This window comes from Lygodium microphyllum, unplaced genomic scaffold, assembly GCF_053477565.2.
Source record: "Lygodium microphyllum isolate KBCC unplaced genomic scaffold, Lygodium_microphyllum_v1.1.10 scaffold_41, whole genome shotgun sequence".
In the NCBI taxonomy this organism is placed as follows: Eukaryota; Viridiplantae; Streptophyta; class Polypodiopsida; order Schizaeales; family Lygodiaceae; genus Lygodium; species Lygodium microphyllum.
The window spans coordinates 1,476,838-1,484,990 of NW_028229524.1; the positions used below are offsets into that span (position 1 = coordinate 1,476,838).

At 35.9% G+C, this 8,153-nt stretch overlaps 2 pseudogenes; both read right to left on the minus strand.

The window, feature by feature from the left end:
- Positions 1 to 4,890: 4,890 nt before the first annotated feature.
- Positions 4,891 to 6,166, minus strand: LOC148009090 (uncharacterized; annotated as a pseudogene).
- A 208-nt stretch (positions 6,167 to 6,374) lies between these two features.
- Positions 6,375 to 7,765, minus strand: LOC148009091 (uncharacterized; annotated as a pseudogene).
- Positions 7,766 to 8,153: the final 388 nt, after the last annotated feature.

The following is an 8,153-nucleotide window of genomic DNA, read 5'->3' on the forward strand; positions in this document are numbered from 1 at the left end:
TGCTTCTATAATGTTCTTTTTATTTTTCATTTGCTCCAAAAATGATTTTAGTGAAGCATCCTCTTTTTCCAAGGTTAAATTTTTTTGTGTGTCCTCTATCATCTCTTGTCCCTTACCTTTACAGTACTTCAATTCTTCTTCAAGCTTCTACACTTTGATTTCTTGATCTTGTGGCTTTTTGCAACACACTTAAAGAACCTTCGATTGTAACAAAGATTGATGAGTGATAAATAACATTGATTAATATTATTGATATATATGAATATTTCTATCTAGGCATTTGCAATAGCCTAATAGACCATTTTTACCATCCCCAATAAAAGTGAGCAACGAAGAAGTGAAATTAAAAGGTGGATTTAGCCTAGTAGTAAGGTCATTAGGATATAAGAAACCATCTATCCAAATATCAATATTTTCATTTCTCTCTAAATGATATTGACAAATAATTATTACACCTGAGCCATACTTGCTATAAGGGGACTTTGCAATAGCATACTCTTCATTTACACGAACATGCAAATCCACCTTTCTCTTATAATTTCTTATGTCTCTAAGTGGTTGCATTAGAAAGTACAAGATAGAAGAGAAAATAGAGTAGATTAAGTTTTTAGTATAATATTGATTTAGAAGGATAAGAGGACAAAAGAGAGTATGAAAAATGCTTAAATACATGTATAATATTATTAGACACCACTAGAGATGGAAAAGACCATGTTTTGAGAGATGAAAAAAAATGTCACTTTTTAGGGTCATAATAAGTTTGCCCTGCTAATATTGCACTTAAGAGGAGTAGTGGAACATAAACTAGATATATAACTACCTCTGCAAGCTCCCATATACCACATGTGTGGGTATTAAAAAATGTAAATTTATTTCAAGGGCCTCTAATGCAAAAAAGTATATTGAAAATGGATATTTAGACTCGCAATACAATTGGATACCTTTTGCAAGAAAGAAATCTATTTTAGGGTAAAAAAATAAAATTTATTTTTAAGAAAAAATATAAATGATGAGTTGTTGATGTGATACTTTTGGAAGAGTGGTGGTCCCATCTTGGATGATGAACTAATTTGGAGTGTATTTAATGCAAAAAAGTATATAGAAATGGAGTGTTTCAACTTGCAATGTGATTGGATATCTTTTGAGAAAAAAAACACATTTTTAAAAAACTTTAAAATGTCATTTTGGAGACAAAAATAAATTCAAGTTGCTTATATGGCACTTTTGAAAGAGTGATGGTGCAATCTTAAAGGATGAAAAAGGCTAGTTTTACTAGGGTGAACAGAAAGGGAGATCCCTCTCCTTTCTAGATAGGGTCCACCATAAAAATTAAGTGGGGCCAAGGAATGTAGGGGGGCTAGGGAACAGAAAGGCGTGCAATGATGGCCATTAAAGAGGGACTAGTCTAAGATTATTCCTAATCAATTTCTTATGATGTCCTTTTTGAGTTCGTATTCCCTCTAATGTGCATAGAGGGCTCATAACAATTAGGAGGACATGAGCCTCTAGTAGAGCATCTCAAGACTAGTTGGGGGGCTTATACATCTTGTCCTCTCTAACCAACATCATGAGCCTCTCATAACAATTAGGAGGACATGAGCCTCTAGTAGAGCATCTCAAGACTAGTTGGGGGGCTTAGACATCTTGTCCTCTCTAACCAACATCATGATCCTGCATTTACAGGCCCCTTAAGCCAAAGACTATTTTTACCTTTTTATTCGGTCCATGCATCAAGAGAAATGGTGCACAATATCGAAGAACCAAAATCTTCCCATCTAAAGTCAGATTTTGATGTTTTTCTCCATAAATTATAGAATAAGTTGGGACTTTGTTGTAGGTATTTTGAAATCTCCCTTTTTGCCTAAATTCCTCTCTTTGTTAAGCTAAAATTCTACCCGAACCTTGAGGATTGCTTTGATGCAATATTTTCCATAGTTTTGGGTTGAAATGTTGTCATCCTTCTTAATCATCCATCAAAAATCCTAGCCCTTCTCAAGCAAATGGTCTAGGCTAAGTCTAGTAATAAGATCTTAGTGAACATCCCTGACCAAAGTGGTCTCTACCTCGCGCAGTGATGACTGGGACATCAAGCTGATGGAAACCAAAGTGGTCTCTGACTCGCGCAGTGACTGGGACATCAAGATGATGGAAGCCTTATGGACCTATCGAACAGCCTATAAAACAGCGATAGGACAAACTCCTAGCCATATTTTACTCATATTTTTGGTTGTTCCATTTAGCAAGATGGATTGCCTTATGCATGGTATTGGGCTACACATCACCAACCTCTGATGAAAGATGGAGATCAAGTCAATACACATACTTGTTTAGGTTTTCCAAATTTGAAATCCTCTCAACATACATTTATAAATTCAAAACATATTGGAGTAATCTCTCCTATTTTGGAACCAACTTTTCAAACCTATCTAGAATAGGATATACCTTTTTTTGACTCTGTTTCAACATATTAACCCCCTGTAACTTACAAATATCTTATGATAACCTAAGATACTTCTGGAGTTGTGGGGATGGATTAATAACCTACAAGTACCAAATCACTATTATAATACCCCTACAAGGCTCCTGTAATACCTATTATTGATCTAAACATGTAATATCCTACTTTTGTGCCATGTTTATGATTGTAATCCCTATGGGAAAATGACTTACTCCTAAAATCTTGACTAGATTGGCCCCAACTTCCAACCAAATGATATCCCTACACCTACAATTATTTTTGTGGGTTACGGATCACCGAGGATGTGTAAAGTTCCTCTCGAGCTAGGATTCTACACCCCTTCAAGGTCATAATAATCAACAAGGGAGATTCACCTCTATTTTGTCTTATTAACTCACATAGCATCCACTTTTCCTTGTGGGAATATGCATGGCAAGTTCATGCTAATGCTAGGAAAACATTAACGACATGCCAACTGAAAGGTGATTATTTCCAATATTTTCAACAATATGCAATAGGGCTAAACTTGAAGAGATTAAATGATTGGGTGTAAGAGGGATTTACTCTGATAATTAGTAATTCACTAATTTATCTCATACCTCTTTTGCAATGGATAACATCTCTTTCAATTTTTCAAGCAAACCAATGATTTTTAGAAGCATAGAAAACAGGATCAATGATGAGGATTTTCAAATTTGCAATCATTCAATAAGAGGCTAAGAAAAGTCCTTTTGGCTACTATATGAATCAAGCATTCAAATGTAGATGTTTCCTTTCAAACATGAAAAGTTTAAATTATTAAAGCTCCAAGCATATGGGCTATGGTTCAACAATTGGATAGGGAGGAGGAATCAAGAATTTGAAAGTTACCTCAGCCAATATTTGTCGATGACTTGAAGCTTTAATTTCATTGGAATCCTTGCACAATGAGTGATCAACACTAATGAAGACTTCGTTTCTAGCAAACTCCTCAATATTCCAAGATGCTTAGAATCAAGAGATTAAGCTTCAGAGAGCAAAATCCCCAAATCAAGGTAGCATTTGGAGAAGAAAATTCACCCCATAATGATCCCAAGCTTTAATCTTGCTTGGTGCTTATAAATGATTGCTGTCAAAGACTTCATGTGACAAGATTGTATGCCTTTCTTCAAAACTCTTCAAGATTCAAGCAAGGCTTGAGAGTACCCTACTGTCCAAAGTGTATAGATGAAGATGAGGACTCCAAATAAGAGGGGAAATGGTCAATCCATGACTAATGACTAGTCTTGAGTATAGAGCATGGGGGGTTCACTCATAGTAAAGAAGACATGTCATCTGCGTGCAAGGACTTCTAAAAAAACCCCTATTTATAAAGCTTGTAAGACTAATATATCCCCCTATTTAAGCTTATAAGATATATACATGTATGAATTTTTATGTATCCCCTTTCTTAAATGTAAGTCTTCATAGAACATATACTAACTTTCTTTTTAAAAGTTGGAATTATCCTAAGCAATTAAAAGCATCAAAATGGTCATATCACAAAGTGATTTATGTAGTGGCACTTGGATACCATCGAAGTATGTGTCACAATGTTTTTGAGTGCCCGTGCCCCCTTACCACATCAGGAGAGAGAGTAGGGGAATTGAACCCCTTTATACTTAAAGTGACTATACCCAGTGGACACCAAGCTCTCTTTGGAAGAAGGGGAGTTGAATCTCTCTACCAAAACCAGGGAGAGTGCCAACTCCCCCCCTCCCACACTATGATTAATACAAATCAAGAAAAAAAATCAAACAAAAATTAAAGATTTAATTTTTTGCTCTAAGAAAAACTTGGGTTTAACCCCTTACCAAGCACCTTGAAACTCCTGATACTAACATCTAGTTAGTAATCACAAATTACAGTACACATGAATGAGTGAACTTAGCAAAGAGTAGCAACAACACAAGCATCACATGTAGTGTTTAAAAGTGCTTCCCTTCATAGATATCCTTGAATGAAATACATGTTGAAGATACCTTCAAAATTGTAATGTTGCAATGTACCTTTCTTTATTACCATAAGATTATCAATACATATACTTTTCTTCACCACCATCAAAGGATTTCCAATGCAGCCATATGCCTTTTTTATTGCATATTGGTGGTTCAGATGGACCCAAAACTACTGGCCATTGCCAAGTGCATGCACATGAGTGATGGAGAGATTTTATGACCTTAAAACTCAAATTACACCCAAAATGGTCATAAATGTTTATGAGTCTAAAACTCAAATTACACAATAACTAGATGACGATAAAAGTTATTTGATATTTCTTGGTAGCATGTATGATGTATACATAATAGCTTTCAACCTGCAAAGAAAAACAAGATTATTAATTTATAATGCATAAGGACAACACATTAAAACTATTATAGATTTGTATTTTACTCTATGCACTTCAAATTACCTTATGTATCTTTTACATAGTCGTTGAAGATCTTATAGTCATTGGGATCAAGTTGATATTTCTTTGATATTGGATCATAGCTCAAATTTGCCAGAGCAATTATAGATTCCAAGGACACTGATTGATTATCAACAAGATCATATGTGTAGCATCTACTTCCTTTGGTTTTTTGATACCATGCTAGATGAATCTCCACATTTGGAGGACCATCTAAAAGATCAAAAGGACCCCTTGTCTCTTTCATACCATTTCATAGCTTCATTCTCATACTCATTACTCTTCCGAGGTACCATATGCCTTTCTTGACCCCTTGATTAGTATTTGCAACCTTGCCTTTTCTTTTGAGCTTTGAATTATCTCTAAGTATAATATCTTCAAATAGAACCACACAATCATATCTTATTCCAAGGCAAGTACTGGTTTGAGGTTTTGACTTCATCTCAAATGAGAAAAATACTCCACTTCTTACCCTTGTTAATCTATTCTTTGATAACGTTGGATTTCCATTCAATTGGCTCACAAGTGTGCTCTTGCACAAAGTGTTCCCATCAACTTCCACAAAATGTGATATTTGGCTCACCACATTCTCCTCATTGTCAACTATAGAATCCATGACATGGCGAAGCTCACTTTGTGCAATTGTATCCTCTTCATCAACATCCAATATTGTATCCACGATTACATCTCCAACAAAATCATCCAATGAAACTTCTTCTTCTTCTTCAAGATTGTCATGTGCATTGTTTTCAAGATGCTCTAAGATATCTTTTTCTTCCCATGAGGCACCCCATGAAGCTTCACCTTCCATACCAAGCTCGCAACACATGACCTTTGCTTCTGCTAAGCCCTCCTTTAATGCATGTGCAATCTGCTCATCAATACTCACAACCATGTAGTCATTTAAATTTGCCAAATGAATGCCAGGCATATGATTCATATCAACCCATATGTTTTCTTGCTTTGAGTGAGTTGCCGAAAAACTTAGATTTGAACCTCCTTGAAACTCTGAAATTCTATTCAATGCTCCTACACTACTCAACAAAGTCACAACCATCATAACACCTCTCATTGCTAACCATTCCACCTACTTTACTAAAGAAATTCTCACAAGCATCAGATCCCGTAGAAAATAAAGAAACTGCCAAGTGACTATATCTGTCTCTCAAGATCTTTATGAGAAGAACCACAAAGTGACATGACAATTGGATGTCCATGAAAGTTTCTCTAATAATGAAGTTTTGCTTGAGCATATATACATCATACTTGGTGATCCACATGCGCCAAATCCTAATAAAACATCATAAATCAACTTATTAATAAGACATAATGGTGCTACCATAGCAACAACATGAACATACAATATCAGTTAATTATTTAAATATGTTCAATAGATAATATGAATTCTGTACCTAAAAAAGAAGGTACCATTCCGGCAGCTTTCACATCCTCATACAAGTTGAGCATAGGAGATAGAAAAATATCAATCTATGCTGCCACAATTGAGAGATACACCTTTGTACCAAGTGTTCGCTCTTGACGATGATTGAATCCCATCTGCAAGAGCTCTAAACAATTTTGAACTTTACGTCCGGCTATCCTCTGTGCTGATCTCCACTTTTGTCTATCTTTTCTCTCTATATCTCCTTCTTGCAAACCATGATCATCAACCTTGAAACTTTGATATACCAAGGATACATGATTCAAGGTGACAAGACCATTACCAAGCACTAATCTTTTAGATGCATTATCTAGAGGATCAATCATCTTCTTTCCATTATGTATATAATCTTGGTCATGTAATCCAATGATGCTTCCATCATCTTCCATAGAAGCTGTGGATGGCCAACTTTTCCAAGGAATTGAGTATCGAACACCTGTAAGAGAGCTATAATCTTCAACCGTAAGCTTTCTTCGCTCTGAATCTCCATCAGAAGCATGACCAAGTATTGGTCCAATCACATCCTTCACATACATATTCCAATGCAAATTGACTTCTTTCCATTGCTCCTTGATGGGCATAGATTCAAACCTATTACAAGTTAGTTGTATAAGAAGAACTAACTTTGGCAAGCATTCAACAAGAGGATTTGCAATCAATACTCTTTCATAGTGGGCGATCACATTATGCTCAAATGCATCAACAATTCTATGATAACCATTTTCACCATCTCCAACAAGTACTATGAAATTTGAAATGCATGTGTGATCTATCTTCTTTCCACAAAAACCAACAAGTTGGTCATCTCTTGCTATCCACCTCACCATCCTCTTGATCATAGTCTCATCTTCAGCACAATGATAGGTACACTTCCCATGCAAAGCCCATTTTTCAACATATGATGCTTATATGTTTCTGCCACGTGCTTGAATACATCCTCTCTCAATCCGATCCTATAACAAAGAACTTTTCTCATAGGCCTAGATGTAGTTGAAAGATGTGGACCTTGAAGATTCATGGAGAGAAAGTTATGCAATCTTGTACCTCCCCAAATCTTGGCAACTTCAAAGAGATTTTTTATTGTATCAGAATATCGCTTTCCTTGACCCACTCTTCCTATGTTTTGAGAGATGTCGATGAAAAACTCCCACAAAGCTTTCTTCCCCTCAAATAAGCCATGCTTATGTGCATTCACAATATCAGTGCAAAACTTCTTTACATCTCCTCGTACCAAGGCTTTAGAAACGCTTTCTTGAAGATTCCTCACCTTTACACTCAAAGTAGCAACCTTTGTCCTTGTGAATCATATTTCTTTTTTGAGTCGTCGAACCATTATGTTTTTAGTCCTAGCAATTCTCAATATCTCAGAATGAGTCAAGTAATCCAATCTTCTACTACCTCTAGTGTCTCTTAATCCTCTTTCTCCTCTAGTGTGCATGTCTCGATACACACGCATGCAAAAGTCTCTCTCATTGGGAATGGACGCACATGATGAGCACTGGAGATTGGATAAGGAAACTCCCTCCAAACTTACCCGCTTGCAATCATTGTGACGAAATGTGCCATTGATCTCAACAAGCTCTATTCCCAATAAAATCATTGCCTTTGTGCTTGGCTCACAAGTCCAATGCACACCTCCTCTACTATCATCCAATTGCATTGATCATGTGGTTTCTAAACTTATATGATCCTTGCCAAAATCCCCAACAAAGAGTAGCAAGCAAACTCTCCTCTGCACAGTACATAAATTCTATTGTTCTCTTCATAGAATAATGATTATTAAAAGAAAGACAAAAACAAATCCATAATGCCAAAAAATACCAAGA